General features: G+C 42.7%; 1 non-coding gene across 1 annotated transcript; it reads left to right on the top strand.

The window, feature by feature from the left end:
• The first annotated feature begins 6,645 nt into the window (after positions 1-6,645).
• LOC130978163 (small nucleolar RNA R71) lies at positions 6,646-6,753 on the top strand. The gene has a single exon (XR_009085821.1). It is a non-coding gene; the product is annotated as a small nucleolar RNA R71 (small nucleolar RNA).
• Positions 6,754-20,624: the final 13,871 nt, after the last annotated feature.

Raw genomic sequence — 20,624 nt, 5'->3', positions numbered from 1 at the left:
TGGCGTTTAAACGCCAGTAAGGAGCATCTGGCTGGTGTTCAACGCCAGAACAGAGCATGGATCTGGCGTTGAACGCCAGAAACATGCAGCAATCTGGTGTTTAAATGCCAGGATTGCACCCTGAGGAAAGCTGGCATTCATCGCTAGAAACATGTTACAGACTGGCATTGAACGCCCAAAACAAGCATAGAACTAGCGTTTAACGCCAGAAACAAGCATCAATCTTGCGTTAAACGCCAGGATTGCATGCAGAGGGCATTTTACATGCCTCATTGGTGCAGGGATGTAAATCCTTGACACCTCAGAATCTGTGGACCTCACAGGATCATCTCAGGATCTGTGGATCCCACAGGATCCCTACCGGTGCGCGAAATTGTGAACTATACTTTTTCACAACTCTCATAATCCCTGGTACTGGCTCCAAAAACTTGGTGCGCTCAATACCATGGCATTACACAACTTCGCACAACTAACCAGCAAGTGCACTGGGTCGTCCAAGTAATAAACCTTACGTGAGTAAGGGTCGATCCCACGGAGATTGTTAGTATTGAAGCAAGCTATGGTCATCTTGTAAATCTTAGTCAGGCAAACTCAGATGTATATGGTGATGAACGAAAATAACATAGAAGATAAAGATAGTGATACTTATGTAATTCATTGGTAGGAACTTCAGATAAGCGCATGAAGATGCCTTCCCTTCCGTCTCTCTGCTTTTCTACTGTCTTCATCCAGCCCTTCTTACTCCTTTCCATGGCAAGCTCGTATAGGGTCTCACTGTTGTCAGCAGCTACCTCCCATCCTCGCAGTGAAAGCTAATGCACACACTCTGTCACAGTGCTGCCAGTCACCGGTGTGGTTCCCTCCCCTACCGGAATAGAATAACTCTTTTGCGTCTGTCACTAACGCCCAGTAGGTTACAGGTTTGAAGCACGTCACAGTCATTCAGTCATTGAATCCTACTCAGAACACCACAGACAAGGTTAGACCTTCCGGATTCTCTTGAATGCTGCCATCAGTTCTTGCCTATACCACGAAGACTCTGATCTCACGGAATGGTTGGCTCGTTTGTCAGGCGAGCACTCGGTTGTCAGGCGATCAACCATGCATCGTGCAATCAGGAATCCAAGAGATATTCACTAAGCCTCAGATGCTTGTAGAACAAGAATGGTTGTCAGTCACCTTGTTCATGGGTGAGAATGGTGATGGGCGTCAATCATCACCTTCATCATGTTGAAGAACAAGTGATATCTTGGATAAAGAACAAGCGGAATTTGAATGGAAGAACAATAGTAATTGCATTAATACTCGAGGTACAGCAGAGCTCCACACCTTAATCTATGGTGTGTAGAAACTCCACCGTTGAAAATACATAAGCATAAGGTCTAGGCATGGCCGAATGGCCAGCCTCCCAATGATCTAAGAACTAAAATGTCCAAAGATGATCTAGAGATCTAAAAGTGATCAAAAGATGAAAATACAATAGTAAAAGGTCCTACTTATAGAAAACTAGTAGCCTAAGGTGTACAGAAATGAGTAAATGACATAAAAATCCACTTCCGGGCCCACTTGGTGTGTGCTTGGGCTGAGCAATGAAGGAATTTCGTGTAGAGACCTTTTCTGGAGTTAAACGCCAGCTCTCATGCCAGTTTGAGCGTTTAACTCCAAATTTTATGCCAGTTCCGGCGTTTAACGCTGGAATTTCTGTAGGTGAATTTGAGCGCCGGTTTGGGCCATCAAATCTTGGGCAAAATATAGACTATTATATATTGCTGGAAAGCCCAGGATGTCTACTTTCCAACGCCGTTGAGAGCGCGCCAATTGGGCTTCTGTAGCTCCAGAAAATCCGCTTCGAATGCAGGGAGGTCAGAATCCAACAGCATCTACGGTCCTTTTTGGTCTCAGAATCAGATTTTTTCTCAGGTCCCTCAATTTCAGCCAGAAAATACCTGAAATCACAGAAAAACACACAAACTCATAGTAAAGTCCAGAAAAGTGAATTTTAATTAAAAACTAATAAAAATATACTAAAAACTAACTATATCATATCAAAAACATACTAAAAACAATGCCAAAAAGTATACAAATTATCCGCTCATCACAACACCAAACTTAAATTGTTGCTTGTCCTCAAGCAACTGAAAATCAAATAAGATAAAAAGAAGAGAATATGCAATGAATTCCAAAAACATCTGTGAAGATCAGTATTAATCAGATGAGCGGGGCTTTTAACTTTTTGCCTCCGAACAGTTTTGGCATCTCACTCTATCCTTTGAAATCCAGAATGGTTGGCTTCTTTAGGAACTTAGAATCCAGATAGTGTTAATGATTCTCTTAGTAAAGTATGATGATTCTTGAACATAGCTATTTATTGAGTCTTGGCTGTGGCCCAAAGCACTCTGTCTTCCAGTATTACCACCGGATACATACATGCCACAGACACATAATTGGGTGAACCTTTTCAGATTGTGACTCAGCTTTGCTAAAGTCCCCAATTAGAGGTGTCCAGGGTTCTTAAGCACACTCTTATTGCCTTGGATCACAACTCTTATTCCTTTCTCTCTTTTTTTTTTTGGTTTTTTTTTTTTTTGAAATGCTTTTTCTTGCTTCAAGAATCATTTTATTGATTTTTCAGATCCTCAGTAACATGTCTCCTTTTTCATCATTCTTTCAAGAGCCAACATTCATGAACCACAAATTCAAAAGACATATGCACTGTTTAAGCATACATTCAGAGAACAAAAATATTGCCACCACATCAAAATAATTAAACTATTATAAAATTCAAAATTCATGCAATTCTTTCTTTTATCAATTAGGCACGTTTTTATTTGAAGAAAGGTGATGGATTCATAGGACATTCATAACTTTAAGGCATAGACACTAAGACACTAATGATCATAAGACACAAACATGGATAAACATAAGCATTAAAATTCGAAAAACAGAAGAACAATAACAAGGAAATCAAAGAACGGGTCCACCTTAGTGATGGCGGCTTTTTCTTGCTCTTGAAGATCCTATGGAGTGCTTGAGCTCCTCAATGTCTCTTCCTTGTCTTTGTTGCTCCTCCCTCATGATTCTTTGATCTTCTCTAATTTCATGAAGGATGATGGAGTGTTCTTGATGCTCCACCCTCAGTTGTCCCATGTTGGAACTTAGTTCTCCTAGGGAGGTGTTTAGTTGCTCCCATAGTTTTGTGGAGGAAAATTCATCCCTTGAGGAATCTCAGGGATCTCATGATGAGTGAGATCTCTTGTGTACTCCATCCTTTTCTTGGTGATGGGCTTGTCCTCATCAATGGGAATGTCTCCCTCTATGTCAACTCCAACTGAATAACAGAGGTGACAAATGAGATGAGGAAAGGCTAACCTTGCCAAGGTGGAGGTCTTGTCCGCCACCTTATAGAGTTCTTGGGCTATAACCTCATGAACTTCTATTTCTTCTCCAATCATGATACTATGGATCATGATGGCCCGGTCTATGGTAACTTCGGACCGGTTGCTAGTGGGGATGATTGAGCGTTGTATGAACTCTAACCATCCTCTAGCCACGGGCTTGAGGTCATGCCTTCTCAATTGGACCGGCTTTCCTCTTGAATCTTGCTTCCATTGTGCGCCCTCTTCACATATGACTGTGAGGACTTGGTCCAACCTTTGATCAAAGTTGACCCTTCTAGTGTAAGGATGCTCATCTCCTTGCATCATAGGCAAGTTGAACGCCACCCTCACACTCTCCGGACTAAAATCCAAGTATTTCCCCCGAACCATAGTGAGATAGTTCTTTGGATTCGGGTTCACACTTTGGTCATGGTTCTTTGTGATCCATGCATTGGCATAGAACTCTTGAACCATCAAGATTCCGACTTGTTGAATGGGGTTGGTAAGAACTTCCCAACCTCTTCTTCGGATCTCATGGCGGATCTCCGGATATTCACCCTTTTTGAGTGAAAAGGGGACCTCGGAGATCACCTTCTTCAAGGCCACAACTTCATAGAAGTGGTCTTGATGCACCCTTGAGAGGAATCTATCCATCTCCCATGACTCGGAGGTGGAAGCTTTTGCCTTCCCTTTCCTCTTTCTAGAGGTTTCTCCGGCCTTGGATGCCATAAATGGTTATGAAAAAGCAACGCTTTTACCACACCAAACTTAAAATGTTTGCTCGTCCTCGAGCAAAAGAAGAAAGAAGGGAGTAGAAGAAGAAGAAATGAAGAAGAGGGAGATGGTGGTGTATTCGGCCAAAGAGGGGGAAGAAAGGGTGTTTAGGTTGTGTGAAAATGAAAGGTTGAAGAAGGGTATATATAGGAGAGAGGGGGGTAATGGTTCGGCCATGGAGGGTGGGTTTGGGAGGGAAAGTGGTTTGAATTTGAAGGGTGAGGTTGGTGGGGATTTATGAAGGATGGATGTGAGTGGTGAAGAGAAAGATGGGATTTGATAGGTGAAGGGTTTTTGGGGAAGAGATGTTGAGGTGATTGGTGAATGGGGGAAGAAGAGAGAGAGTGATGGTAGGGTCCTGTGGGGTCCACAGATCCTGTAGTGTCAAGGAAAAGTCATCCCTGCACCAAATGTTGCTCAAAATCTCGTTTTGAGCCATTTCTGGCGTTAAACGCCGGGCTGGTGCCCATTCCTGGTGTTTAACGCCAGGTTCTTGCCCTTTACTGGCGTTTAACGCCAGTCTGGTGCCCCTTTCTGGCGTTAAACGCCCAGAATGGTGCCAGACTGGGCGTTAAACGCCCAACAGCTAGCATTACTGGCGTTTGAACGCCAGCTTCTTCTCCTCCAGGGTGTGCTGTTTTTCTTCCTGTTTTTCATTCTGTTTTTGCTTTTTTCATTGTTTTTGTGACTTCTTATGATCATCAACCTACAAAAAAGATAAAATAACAAAAGAAAATAATTAATTATGAAACATTGGGTTGCCTCCCAACAAGCGCTTCTTTAATGTCATTAGCTTGACAGAGGGCTCTCATGGAGCCTCAGAAATGCTCAGAACCGTGTTGAAACCTCCCAACACCAAACTTAGAGTTTGAATGTGGGGTTTCAACACCAAACTTAGAGTTTGGTTGTAGCCTCCCAACACCAAACTTAGAGTTTGACTGTGGGGGCTTTGTTTGGCTCTGTTTTGAGAGAAGCTCTTCATGCTTCCTCTCCATGATGACAGAGGGATATCCTTGGGCCTTAAACACCAAGGATTTTTCATTCACTTGAATGATTAACTCTCCTCTGTCAACATCAATCACAGCCTTTGCTGTGGCTAGGAAGGGTCTGCCAAGGATGATGGATTCATCCATGCACTTCCCAGTCTCTAGGACTATGAAATCAGTAGGAATGTACTGGTCTTCAATCTTCACCAAAACATTCTCACAAGTCCATGAGCTTGTTTTCTTGAATTGTCTGCCATCTCTAATGAGATACTTGCAGCTTGCACCTCAAAGATCCCTAATTTCTCCATTACAGAGAGGGGCATGAGGTTTACACTTGATCCTAAGTCACACAAGGCCTTCTTGAAGGTCATGGTGCCTATGGTACAAGGTATAGAAAACTTCCCAGGATCTTGCCTCTTTTGAGGCAGTTTCTGCCTAGACAAGTCATCCAGTTCTTTGGTGAGCAAGGGAGGTTCATCCTCCCAAGTCTCATTTCCAAATAACTTGTCATTTAGCTTCATGATTGCTCCAAGGTATTTAGCAACTTGCTCTTCAGTGACATACTCATCCTCTTCAGAGGAAGAATACTCATCAGAGCTCATGAATGGCAGAAGTAAGTCCAATGGAATCTCTATGGTCTCATTTTGAGCCTCAGATTCCCATTGGAACTCAGAGGAGATTGGTACACGCCCACTGAGGTCTTCCTTAGTGGCGTCCTCCTCCTCTCTTTCCTCTCCACATTCGGCCATGGTTATGGCTTTGCACTCTCCTTTTGGATTTTCTTCTGTATTACTTGGGAGAGTACTAGGAGGGAGTTCAGTAATTTTCTTGCTCAGCTGACCCACTTGTCCTTCCAAATTTCTGATGGAGGACCTTGTTTCATTCATGAAACTTTGAGTGGTCTTTATTAGATCAGAGACCATTGTTGCTAAGTCAGAAGTACTCTGCTTAGAACTCTCTGTCTGTTGCTGAGAAGATGATGGAAAAGGCTTGCCATTGCTAAACCTGTTTCTTCCACCATTATTATTGTTGAAACCTTGTTGAGGTCTCTCTTGATTCTTCCATGAGAGATTTGGGTGATTTCTCCATGAAGAATTGTAGGTATTTCCATAGGGTTCTCCTAGGTAATTCACCTCTTCCATGGAAGGGTTCTCAGGATCATAAGCTTCTTCCTCAGATGAAGCATCCTTAGTACTGTTTGGTGCATTTTGCATTCCAGACAGACTTTGAGAAATCAAATTGACTTGTTGAGTCAATATCTTGTTCTGAGCCAATATGGCATTCAGAGTGTCAATCTCAAGAACTCCTTTCTTCTGACTAGTCCCATTGTTCACAGGATTCCTTTCAGAAGTGTACATGAATTGGTTATTTGCAACCATTTCAATCAATTCTTGAGCTTCTGCAGGCGTCTTCTTCAGATGAAGAGATCCTCCAGCAGAGCTATCCAAGGACATCTTGGATAGTTCAGAGAGACCATCATAGAAAATACCTATGATGCTCCATTCAGAAAGCATGTCTGAGGGACATCTTCTGATTAATTGTTTGTATCTTTCCCAAGCTTCATAGAGGGATTCTCCATCCTTCTGTCTGAAGGTTTGGACTTCCACTCTAAGCTTACTCCATCTTTGTGGTGGAAAGAACTTTGCCAAGAAGGCATTGACTAGCTTTTCCCAAGAGTCCAGGCTTTCTTTAGGTTGAGAATCCAACCATATTCTAGCTCTGTCTCTTACAGCAAAAGGGAATAGCATCAGTCTATAGACCTCAGGGTCTACCCCATTAGTCTTGACTGTGTCACAGATTTGCAAGAACTCAGCTAAAAACTGATGAGGATCTTCCATTGGAAGTCCATGGAACTTGCAATTCTGTTGCATTAGAGAAACTAATTGAGGCTTAAGCTCAAAGTTGTTTGCTCTAATGGTAGGGATAGAGATGCTTCTCCCCTAGAAATTGGGAGTAGGTGCAGTAAAGTCACCCAGCACCTTCCTTGCATTGTTGGCATTGTTGTTGTTTTCAGCTGCCATGGGTTCTTCTTCCTTGAAGAATTCGGTCAGGTCCTCAACAGAGAGTTGAGTCTTAGCTTCTCTTAGCTTTTGCTTCAAGGTCCTTTCAGATTCAGGGTCAGCTTCAACAAGAATGCCTTTGTCTTTGTTCCTGCTTATATGAAAGAGAAGAGAACAAGAAAATATGGAATCCTCTATGTCACAGTATAGAGATTCCTTGAAGTGTCAGAGGAAGAAAAATGGAAGACAGAGGTAGAAAATTCGAACTTATCAAAGAAGATGGAGTTCGAATTTTGCATTAAGGGATAGTGTTAGTCCAAAAGTAGAAGGATGTGAGAAGAAGGGAAGTAATTTTCGAAAATTAAGTAAAAGATTTTGAAAAATTTTTGAAAAACACTAATTGATTTTCGAAAATAAGAGTGGGAAAGAAATCAAGTGATTTTTGAAAAAGATTTTGAAATTAGAAGTTAAAAAGATTTGATTGAAAACTAATTTGAAAAAGATATGATAAAAAAATATGATTGAAAGGTTATTGTTTTAAAAAGATGTGATTGAGAAGATATGATTTGAAAACCATTTTAAAAGATATGATTTGAAAATTATTTTAAAAGATTTGATTTGGAAAATTAGTGACTTGCCTAACAAGAAAAGATATGATTCAAACATAAAACCTTCCTTAACAGAAAAGGCAAAAAATGTTCAATCAAATCATTAATTGTTAGTAAGTATCTTTGAAAGGAAAGAAATTAATTTTGAAAACAATTGAGTGAAAAGATTTGATTTGAAAAAGATTTGATTTTGAAAAACTTGAAAAAAATTGATTTGAAATCAAAATCTTCCCCCTAGCACCATCCTGGCGTTAAACGCCCAGAATGGTATACATTCTGGCGTTTAACGCCCAAAATGCTACCTCTTTGGGCGTTAAACGCCCAGCCAGATGCCCTGGCTGGCGTTTAGACGCCAGTCTGCCTTCTTCACTGGGCATTTTTGAATGCTCAGCTTTTTCTGTATAATTCCTCTGCAGTGTGTTCTGAATCTTCAATCCCTTGTATCATTGACTTGAAAAGACACAAATTAAAAATATTTTTGGATTTTTAATAATTAAAATGCAACAAGAATCAAATAACAATGCATGCAAGACACCAAACTTAGCAGTTTGTATACTACTGACACTAATGAACTGAAAATGCATATGAGGCACACAAAATACTCAAGTCAATAGAATTCAAAGATCAGAGCAAGTGAATCATCAAGAACATCTTGAAGATCACTAAGACATATGAATGCATGCAATTGACACCAAACTTAGGATGAGACACTAGACTTAAGCAAGAAACAGCAAATATTTTTTTTTTTTGGTTTTTATGATTTTGTAATTTTTTTGTGTTTTTCGAAAATTAAGTGGAAAAAGGTATCAAAATTCTTAATGAGAATTCCAGGAATCAGTGCAATGCTAGTCTAAGACTCCGGTCCAGGAATTAGACATGGCTTCACAGCCAGCCAAGCTTTCAAAGAAAGCTTCGGTCCAAAACACTAGACATGACCAAAGGTCAGCCAAGCCTTAGCAAATCACTGCTCCAAAAGCAAGATTGATACGAAATCAACAAGCTCTTGTGGTGATAAGTTGAAACCTCGGTCCAATCAGATTAGACATGGCTTCTCAGCCAGCCAGATTTCAACAAATCATCATGAAACTCTAGAATTCATCTTCAAGAATTTCGAAAAAAAATACCTAATCTAAGCAACAAGATGAACCGTCAGTTGTCCAGCCTAAACAATCCCGGGCAATAACACCAAAAAATTGATGTTGTTGCCGGATCTTGGCACTGATGTTACCAAAGGCTTGCTCAAAACTAGAACAATCCCCGGCAACGGCGCCAAAAACTTGGTGCGCGAAATTGTGAACTATACTTTTTCACAACTCTCATAATCCCTGGTACTGGCTCCAAAAACTTGGTGCGCTCAATACCATGGCATTACACAACTTCGCACAACTAACCAGCAAGTGCACTGGGTCGTCCAAGTAATAAACCTTACGTGAGTAAGGGTCGATCCCACGGAGATTGTTAGTATTGAAGCAAGCTATGGTCATCTTGTAAATCTTAGTCAGGCAAACTCAGATGTATATGGTGATGAACGAAAATAACATAGAAGATAAAGATAGTGATACTTATGTAATTCATTGGTAGGAACTTCAGATAAGCGCATGAAGATGCCTTCCCTTCCGTCTCTCTGCTTTCCTACTGTCTTCATCCAGCCCTTCTTACTCCTTTCCATGGCAAGCTCGTATAGGGTCTCACTGTTGTCAGCAGCTACCTCCCATCCTCGCAGTGAAAGCTAATGCACACACTCTGTCACAGTGCTGCCAGTCACCGGTGTGGTTCCCTCCCCTACCGGAATAGAATAACTCTTTTGCGTCTGTCACTAACGCCCAGTAGGTTACAGGTTTGAAGCACGTCACAGTCATTCAGTCATTGAATCCTACTCAGAACACCACAGACAAGGTTAGACCTTCCGGATTCTCTTGAATGCTGCCATCAGTTCTTGCCTATACCACGAAGACTCTGATCTCACGGAATGGTTGGCTCGTTTGTCAGGCGAGCACTCGGTTGTCAGGCGATCAACCATGCATCGTGCAATCAGGAATCCAAGAGATATTCACTAAGCCTCAGATGCTTGTAGAACAAGAATGGTTGTCAGTCACCTTGTTCATGGGTGAGAATGGTGATGGGCGTCAATCATCACCTTCATCATGTTGAAGAACAAGTGATATCTTGGATAAAGAACAAGCGGAATTTGAATGGAAGAACAATAGTAATTGCATTAATACTCGAGGTACAGCAGAGCTCCACACCTTAATCTATGGTGTGTAGAAACTCCACCGTTGAAAATACATAAGCATAAGGTCTAGGCATGGCCGAATGGCCAGCCTCCCAATGATCTAAGAACTAAAATGTCCAAAGATGATCTAGAGATCTAAAAGTGATCAAAAGATGAAAATACAATAGTAAAAGGTCCTACTTATAGAAAACTAGTAGCCTAAGGTGTACAGAAATGAGTAAATGACATAAAAATCCACATCCGGGCCCACTTGGTGTGTGCTTGGGCTGAGCAATGAAGGAATTTCGTGTAGAGACCTTTTCTGGAGTTAAACGCCAGCTCTCATGCCAGTTTGGGCGTTTAACTCCAAATTTTATGCCAGTTCCGGCGTTTAACGCTGGAATTTCTGTAGGTGACTTTGAGCGCCGGTTTGGGCCATCACTTCTTGGGCAAAGTATGGACTATTATATATTGCTGGAAAGCCCAGGATGTCTACTTTCCAACGCCGTTGAGAGCGCGCCAATTGGGCTTCTGTAGCTCCAGAAAATCCGCTTCGAATGCAGGGAGGTCAGAATCCAACAACATCTGCGGTCCTTTTTGGTCTCAGAATCAGATTTTTGCTCAGGTCCCTCAATTTCAGCCAGAAAATACCTGAAATCACAGAAAAACACACAAACTCATAGTAAAGTCCAGAAAAGTGAATTTTAATTAAAAACTAATAAAAATATACTAAAAACTAACTATATCATATCAAAAACATACTAAAAACAATGCCAAAAAGTATACAAATTATCCGCTCATCACCTACCTACCTCAACTTACCTTCTCTCTTCTTCACACAATCTAATAACACTCTTCCCCAAACATCCTTCACCAATTAACTCAATCTCTCTTCCCAATTACCCTTTCACCACTCACATCCATCCAGTCTTCCCCATAAACCCCACTGTTCATACCCTGGGTCGAGCTGTCCGACCCGAGATGTTCTACAGACAAAGCGATTGACCTCTTCAGGTCAGGACAACCTGACCTCCTTTTAAAGAGCTCGGCCAAGTCACAGGAAAGCCCAAACAAAGGGCCCAAATAGAGGAACACGTCCCAAAACCAAGGGCAGCCCAAGCCCATAGAGATAAAGGCGGTTCCCTTAAAGATGACCTCACTTAAAGATAAGATAAGATAAGATAACTAACTTATCTTATCCGCAGGAGGCCACATCTCACCATTATAAATATACTGGAGCACCTAGGTATAACTCATACTCTGATTCTACTCAATACATGCTTAATACCCTTGCTAACTTAAGCATCGGAGTCCCTTGCAGGTACCCCCCACCCTCCGGGGACGAAGGATCAGCACCATCACCAAGTCTTACAAGTCAGACACACCAGCTCCAGCCGCTATAACACCTGCCGGATACGTCGACTCCGACCAACAAAGAAGATCTCGACCGAGATCGACCTACAGTTTCAGGTAACCCTCGGAACATTGGCTCCGTTGCTGGGGAACCTGGAAGTAATCCCATCAACATGGCGGATGACCATGACAACGACCACGATTCAGGTTTGGAAGACAGAACACCACATAAAAACGCGGATACTATACTCAAAGATACTCCGGAACCCAACGGAGACAAAAATTCATCAAATCCAGGAGTAATAGAAGCGCTTCAAAATCGATTGGAGAAACTTGAGAAAGAAGCCCAACATCAACGTGAAAAAGAAGAAAATCTACGTCGGGAGATAAGGTGGCGCCGAGAATTAGAAGATAAGCTTATAAAACTTGAAGCTGATCTCAAACCTAAAGCTACTCGACCATCCACAGAGGATAGCTCTCAGAAAGATCAAGATACATTCACCAGAGAAATCATGAAGACCAAAATCCCAAAAGATTTCAAACTTCCGGATATGACTCTATATGACGGCACCTCAGACCCCAACCATCATCTCAGCAACTTCAGAAGTAGAATGTACCTCACTGATACCTCAGATGCAGTTCGATGCAAAGCCTTTCTAACAACTCTCACCAAGACAGCCATTAAATGGTTTGACAACCTACCTCCAAAATCCATCTCGAGTTTCGACGACCTGGCTAAAAAGTTCCTGACCCGATTCTCCATACAAAAGGACAAAGCCAAACACGCACCTAGCCTACTAGGGATCAAACAAGGAGATCGGGAGAGTCTTCGCAACTACATAGAAATATTCAACAAAACATGCATGGACATACAGAGTCTACCAACAGAAGCTGCCATTATGGGCCTCATAAATGGCCTGTGAGAAGGACCATTTAGCCAATCTATATCAAAGAGATACCCAACATCCCTAGACGAAGTACAAGAACGGGCGCAGAAGTACATCAACATGGAGGAAAATTCTCGATTTGGCGAAGCCTCAAGGTTCGGTTCTGCCTACTGAGATAAAGAATCCAAGAAAAAGGAAGATCGCTCCGGAGAAAAAAATCAAAAAATATCATAACTACACTCCTCTTAGGGTATCCTTGGTAGATGTTTACAAAGAATTCTGCCATACGGAGAAAATCCCTCCAGCTCGGCCACTTAAAGACAAAAGAGGAGGAGGAAATCGGAATGAATACTGTGAATATCACCGACTTCGAGGGCATTCCACCAACGAATGCTTCGACTTGAAAAACGTCATAGAAAAATTAGTAAGAGAAGGAAAGCTAAATCGGTTTTTGGCCAAGCAGGACGACGAACCAAGAAAGAGAAGAAGGGATAAGGATGTCGGACGATCTGAACGATCACCTCACACACCGGAAAGACACATTCACGTAATTCACGGCGGATTTGCTGGGGGAGGAATCTCCAAATCATCCCGCAAGCGACACCTCAAAGAGGTGTACCATGTCGAAGGAAAAAAGGAAGCGCCAGACATCCCAGCAATCACGTTTACTAAGGAAGATGCATATAGAATCATCTCGGGACACGACGACCCCATGGTCATTACAATCATACTGGTAAACGCCAACCTTCACCGTACACTAATTGACCAGGGAAGCTCTGCCGACATCTTATTCAAAGCTGCTTTCGACAAACTCGGCCTAGAAGAAAAAGAGCTAAGAGCATACCCGAACAGCCTGTTTGGACTTGGAGATACCCCAATTCAACCACTGGGATACATATCGCTGCATACAACCTTCAGGAAGGGGAACCAATCCAGAACACTCAAGATAGACTACATCGTGGTCGATGTAAGCTCAGCCTACAATGCCTTAATAGGTCGGACAATGCTAAATCAACTCGGCGCAATAGTTTCAACTCCACATCTATGCATGAAATTCCCAACTGCGGAAGGGATAGCTACAATAAAGGCAGATCAAAAGATGGCGCGTCGCTGTTATAACGAAAGTCTAAACCTCCGAGGCGAAGGAGGAGAGTTCCACACAATCGAGCTCGGTGGAGTTCAGAGGCGAGAAGAACTCCGACCACGACCCGAAGGAGAAGTAGAAAGAGTCCAGATCAGAGACACCTCGGATAAAACAACTAATATTGGCACGATCCTAAAAGGAGACACAAAGGAATCACTAATACGGTTCCTACGAGATAATGTTGATCTCTTTGCATGGAAAGCTGCCGACATGCCAGGCATTGATCCCGAACTAATGAGCCACAAATTGGCAGTCTACCCGGGATCCCGGCCGGTACAACAAAGACGAAGAAAACTCAGACCAGAACGATCTCAAGCTGTAGAAGAACAAGTACAAGCGCTACTAGAGGCAGGGTTCATAAGGGAAGTTAAATACCCACTATGGCTAGCAAACGTCGTCTTGGTCAAAAAGTCAAATGGGAAGTGGCGAATGTGCACCGACTACACCGACCTTAACAAAGCCTGCCCAAAAGACCCTTACCCACTCCCAAGCATCGATGCTCTAGTAGATGCTTCATCAAGATATAAGTATCTCTCGTTCATGGACGCATATTTGGGGTACAACCAAATCCCCATGTATCCACCAGATCAAGAAAAAACCTCGTTCCTAACACCGAAAGCAAACTACTGCTACATCGTGATGCCTTTCGGTCTCAAGAATGCAGGAGCTACTTATCAAAGGCTAATGAATAAAGTCTTCTCAGATCACATCGGAAAAATCATGGAAGTTTATGTGGACGACATGTTGATAAAGATATAAAGCGAAGATACATTATTATCCGACCTGACTCATGTGTTTTACACTATAAGGAAGCACAACATGCGGCTCAATCCCGCAAAATACACCTTCGCAGTGGAAGCAGGCAAATTCTTAGGCTTCATGCTCACACAAAGGGGAATTGAAGCAAATCCAGATAAATGTCAAGCCATACTCAACATGAAGAGCCCAACCTGTGTCAAAGAAGTACAACAACTCAACGGGAGGTTGGCCGCTCTATCTCGATTCTTAGCAGGAGCTGCGATAAGATCGCTTCCCTTCTATGCTACTTTAAGAAAGGGAAAACAGTTCGAATGGACGACAGAATGTGAGCAAGCCTTCCGAGACTTCAAGGAGTTCTTAGGACGGCCACCTATCCTATCTCGGCCACAAGAAGGAGAACCGCTCATATTATATCTCGCAGTAGGGAGTTGGGCAATAGCCTCAGCACTAGTCAGAGAAGATGAACATGGGCAACAACCCGTCTACTTCATTAGCAAAGCGCTACAGAAATCCGAGCTGAACTACCAGAAAATAGAAAAATTTGCCTATACCCTCATTCTAACATCTTGACGACTCCGCCCAAACTTCCAGGCTCACACCATTAAGGTTCGAACTAACCAGCCCATAAAAGGAATATTGCAGAAAACAGATCTGGCAGGCAGAATTCTACAATGGGCAGTCGAGTTGTCAGAGTTTGACCTCCAATATGAAGCTCGGACGGCCATCAAATCACAGTATCTGGCCGACTTTATCACAGAATTCACAGATGCCCTAGAAACCCCCACAGAATGGAATCTCTACGTGGATGGTTCCTCAAATAAAAATGGAAGCGGCGCAGGCGTGATAATAGAAAGCGACCAAGGAACCCAAGTTGAGCTCTCCCTCAAGTTCGGGTTCCCGGCCTCAAATAACCAGGCAGAATATGAAGCATTATTAGCTGGTTTGAAGCTGGCTAAAGAGGTCGGAGCTCAAAAACTCAACATCTACAGCGATTCACAAGTGATCACATCACAAATAACAGGGAGCTACCAAGCCAAAGATCCCAGCATAAAAAAATATTTGGATAAAACCAAGGAACAGCTCAGACAAATCGGGGAATACAAGAACTGCCACATACCCCGCGAACAGAATGCCCCAGCTGATGCACTCTCAAAACTAGCCAGCACCAAACCAGGGGGCAACAATAGAAGCCTCATCCAGGAAATGTTGCAAAACCCGTTAATCTCGGAAGAAGAAAAAGTTCTGACTATAACAAGTCAGGACCAAGGATGGATGACCCCCATAATCAACTACCTCAAAATAGGAACGCTCCCCCACAGAAGAAAAGAAGGCAAAGAGGTTAAAAAGGGAGGCACAGTACTACACCATTATAAACAACATCCTGTATAAAAGGAGAATCTCAACACCTTTACTAAAATGCGTGCCGACCTCCAACACAAGGGAAGTGCTAGAAGAAATACATGGCGGCATTTGTGGCAATCATCTCGGAGCACGAGCTCTCGCCAAAAAAGTACTCCAGGCGGGATTTTATTGGCCAACTCTAAAGAAAGAAGCTATAGAATTTGTGAAGACATGCCCACCATGTCAGAAACATGCCAACTTTCACATCGCCCCGCCAGAAGAGCTCATTAGCGTGACCTCGCCTTGGCCGTTTGCAAAATAGGGACTCGATCTTCTCGGCCCCTTCCCACAGGGATCAGGACAAGTTAAATTCCTCATAGTATGGGTAGATTACTTTACAAAGTGGATCGAGGCAGAGCCCCTAGCCAATGCCACCGCTCAGAGAAGCCGGAAATTCTTATATAGAAACATTGTCACAAGATTCGAGGTTCCATATTCAATAACCACAGACAATGGCACTCAATTCACAGATGCAGGCTTCAGAAAACTAGTAGCTGACTTGAATATAAAGCACCAGTACACCTCCGTGAAACACCCACAAGCCAATGGACAAGCCGAAGCGGCTAACAAAGTCATATTGGCCGGATTAAAATGGAGATTACAAGACGCAAAGGGAGCTTGGGCGGAGGAGCTTCCACAAGTCCTATGGGCATATCGAACAACGCCACATTCCACCACGAAGGAATCCCCCTTCCGATTAGCATACGGAATAGAGGCGATGATTCCAGTAGAGATTGAGGAAGGGTCGCCTAGAGTAGTTCACTACAATGAGGGAGTACACTTCCAACTTCAGAGAGAAGAGCTCGACTTGTTACCCGAAATCCAAGAAAGAGCTCGGATCAGGGAAGAAGCTCTAAAGCGCCGAATGGCTTCCAGATATAATCAAAAGATAGTGCCGTGAAGTTTTGCAGAGAACGATCTCATCCTGATCCGAAATAATATTGGAACAACTCGACCCAGAGAAGGGAAGCTGGCAACAAACTGGAAAGGACCTTACCGAGTCATAGAAGTACTTGGGAAGGGCTACTACAGACTGTCCGAGCTTGAAGGACGAGAGCTTCCCCGATCATGGCACGCCTGCAACCTAAGAAGGTACTACAGTTAGAAAAGGTAAAGGATCTCACTAAATGGATGCGCTCTTTTTCCTGAAAAGGTTTTTTAATGAGGCACCAGGTAGAGACCTAGACCATACCCAACTTAAAGGGATGAGAAAATTCCCATATGTATATATTTGCATTTTTCTTTAAATAAAGATTACTGAGATATTCTACAAGATTCTAAGACGCATTAATCTGAAGTATTCATCGTCCGATTATAAAGCAACAGGCTGACAGAAAGTGAAAAACAAATTCACTGCACGACCACGATAAAGATAATCGTCTGATAAAGGTGAAAACGCGATTCACCCAAAGGACGATCTAAAGTTGCCAACCATTTTCTACAAATCGGCAAAGATGAACACAAAATAATGTAAGAAGTTATCGAAAGCAATCCAAAAAATTCCTGACGAGGTCTTACAGATAGCTAATATAATAACTTAAAGACTGGCCGACGTTCGGAAGTCGGACAAAGTCAAACCAAGTCATAAGTAAACCCTGGAAAGAGGTCTGGCCAACCCTATTAAAGAGGATTACTTTAACTTAGAAGGGCCTGACATAACAAAGTCAGCCCAAAACTAAAAAGTTATACAAGTAGTCCCTGAAAGAGATCTGACAAAGATCCAAGAAAGAGGACTACAAAGAATAACTTAAAGGAGACCGACATAACCAAGTCGGACTCCTACCACTAAAAAGTTATACAAGTAGTCCCTGAAAGAGATCTGACAAAGATCCAAGAAAGAGGACTACAAAGAATAACTTAAAGGAGACCGACATAACCAAGTCGGACTCCTACCACTAAAAAGTTATACAAGTAGTCCCTGAAAGTGATCTGACAAAGATCCAAGAAAGAAGACTACAAAGAATAACTTAAAGGAGACCGACATAATCAAGTCGGACTCCTACTACTAAAAAATTATACAAGTAGTCCCTGAAAGAGATCCGACAAAGATCCAAGAAAGAGGACTACAAAAAATAACTTAACGGAGACCGACATAACCAAGTCGGACTCCTACCATTAAAAAGTTATCAAAATAATCTCTGAAAGAGACCAGATAAAGGCCCAAAAAAGGGGATCACAAAAATAACTTTGAAGGGGACCAACATAAAGAAATCGGTCATAAGGCGCTAAAAACACAAAACAAAGCGAGGAAACCGAAAAACAAGTTGGACCCCCCACAAGTCACAACCTCAAAAGGATCCAAGCTACAAATAAAATGCGAAAGCAATCTAAAAAGGCCAAGCAGCAAGATTCCGACAGACACCCTGCTAGAGCACAATGAAAGCATAGTATGATAAAGCTTTAAAGAGGCCACCAAAATCAGCCTCAGAAAAACTATTTTGTTTTCAAAATAAAGTTGCTAAAAACAGCAACTAGAGTATCGACAAGTCAATAAAACATCATCAACAAAAACAAGTTCAAAAGCCCACAAACCGGGCTATTTACACAAATAGGCAGAAAAAAGATCAGCCAAGATCGGGAGCCTTCCCAGCAGCATCAATACGGGGAGAAGGAGGGCAAGTCTGAAGGGGCACAGCGTCTACGGTTCCATCCTCCCGGTTTAGAATCTGGCATTCCGGATCAGATGTAACGGGGGGAACAGAGGAGGTCGACACCTTAAGAGAAGGCACTGGGGGAGGATCAGTCTCATCATCATCCTGGTCATCAGGGACAATCTTACCATCTCTCACGACATTGTCCAGGCTGATGAGAGTCAAGTCGACATCAGGAGCAACAACCCAGAACTGCTCCATCAGGTTCTCGGAGGCAGCAGTTACGCTACCCACAAGGTGACCCTGAAGCTCACCATAATTAACCCGAGCAGTTTCCAAATCCTCCCGAAGATGCATCAATTCCCTATAAGCCGAGACATAGCTATCCTTGTGTTTCAATGCCATGTCTTCGGCCAGCTTCAAAGAAGCAGCCAAGGCAATAGAATTAGCCTTCTCACCCTCCAGCTCCTTCTCCACCTTCGCCAACTTTGCCTCCAACTCCTCCTTCAGACCCTTGATTCGGTCAAATTCTGACTTGGCCTCTTCCATGAATGATTTTGTGGCATGAATCAGAATCCCCTGAACTGTTCGGAATATAGCCGGACCCATATGAGCCATCTTCACACTACTTTTAGTGATAAAATCCAGATGCTGAAGAAGAGAAACGTCGTCCATAGAAAGCCCACCATAGGGGGCAATTTGCTAGTCAACAAACTCGATAGCATCAAAATCTGGGGCATCCAGGTTGAAAGGCTCGGATGTCTTTTGCCTCTTACTAGGAGGGGCACCAGGAGTTGCAGCAAAAGATTGTGGAGGATCGACCTGATGAAACAGAGGAGTAGGAATTACTTTCCTCGGCCCAAAGGAACTCGGCACAGGAGGCTTCACGGGGACCTATGAAGATCCCTCGCCGGCCACCTTGGCCAAGATGTTCAAAGCAGCAGTTGCCTTCTTTGCCCTTTTGAAGGCCTTTATGGAGTCATTGTTCTTTGACATCTCTACAAACAGCCACGACAAAAAGTTACAACAGAGGAAGAAAAAGGAAATAAGTATAGAAACAAATCAAGCAAATAGACAAACAAATACCCAAAGCAGTCCGAACCAAGGACGAATCATTCAAAAATCTTTTTGTATCAAGATGGGGCGGTTTCCCCCAGAGATCCTCTAGAACAACTACAAAAGCGCATTCGACATCATCAAGCATCTCCCAAGTGTAGTGAGACACTCTTACATCCTTCTGCCACTCTAGAGGGAAGGAGGGCTCGTCATTTTCATCAAGAAAAAAGGGGTGAGCCCCCTCAATAGCTCGAACTTTAAAGAAGTAGTTCTTGAAGTCCTTAAAGGACTCACATACATCGCAAACACTTTTTTGAAGAACCGCCAGGCTTGGCGGAAACAAACAAGTAAAGAAACAGAGTCTGGGAAGGTGTTACATCTAGTTCACGGCAGAGAAGTTGAAAATTTTTAATAAAACCCCAGGAATTGGGGTGGAGCTGGAATGGAGCAATATTACATGACCACAACAGGTCGGTCTCAATAGCAGTAAAAGGAAAAGAAACGTTCAACTGACTGAAAAGTATTCGTAAGCATAAAAGAAGGGACGCTCTCCCTCAACAGAAGTCGGAAAATAAACTCTCTCGTCAGAATCAGGGGCAACAAGCTCGTAATCTTCCTCACGGGCATTGTTACCACAAACCCTATGGCGCTTCCTCAGTTCTGTGCAAAACTCCGCATCTACAACAGAAACACACAACAAAACAAGGGAGTCCAGCCAATCGGACATCCCCTCGGGAACTCTGGACGACATCTCTACAATATTATTGCGAGAAGACATGAGGCCAACTAATCCTACAAGTAAGAAAAGAAAATAAGGTTACTACAAACATCTCAGACAAAGGAGAAAACAACTCGGTCAATACTTCTCAGGCAATGAAAAGCAAGAAAAAGGAAAACCCCAAGACTCAAACCAAAGTCCTGGGACATCCTTTGGAGGCAGTAACAAAACAAGGTTTCCAGAAATACTCTACAGATTATATCCCAGCATTTCTCAAAAAGGATTCAAAACAACAAGTGCTTTTTATCAAAGAAAAACACAGCAAATCATTACAAGCCTATCGAACAAAAAACAAGCACGAGACCCTTAAAGATGTAACCTTTTTTCAAAGACCAGACAGGAAGCAATCCCCAAAAGTGAGAAACAGATGCAGATTTTCTACTAGTATCAAAAGCAACTAGAAAGCAACAGTAAAACCCCAAAAAGACTCGACAGAAATTCCAAGAAAAACCACAAGAAGGAAGATAGGAAAAGCATATCACAACAACAAGCGAATATAAGATCGCAAAAAGATCCAAACTTTCAAACATGCAAAACCTGAACTTCACCAAAATTAAAGACGAAAGCTACGAAAAAAGCAAGAAAAGCTAGTACCAACCTGGAAAGAGCAGCAAGCTTCAACAAAGAAGGAAGACGAAATCTGGGAACACCTTCTCACGAAGAATGTGGATAAGATTAATGTCGCAGGAAGAAAGGCA

Source organism: Arachis stenosperma, chromosome 4, assembly GCF_014773155.1.
Source record: "Arachis stenosperma cultivar V10309 chromosome 4, arast.V10309.gnm1.PFL2, whole genome shotgun sequence".
Classification (NCBI taxonomy): domain Eukaryota; kingdom Viridiplantae; phylum Streptophyta; class Magnoliopsida; order Fabales; family Fabaceae; genus Arachis; species Arachis stenosperma.
The sequence above is the reverse complement of the archived record's forward strand: the minus strand, read 5'-3'. Positions and strand labels throughout refer to the sequence as shown.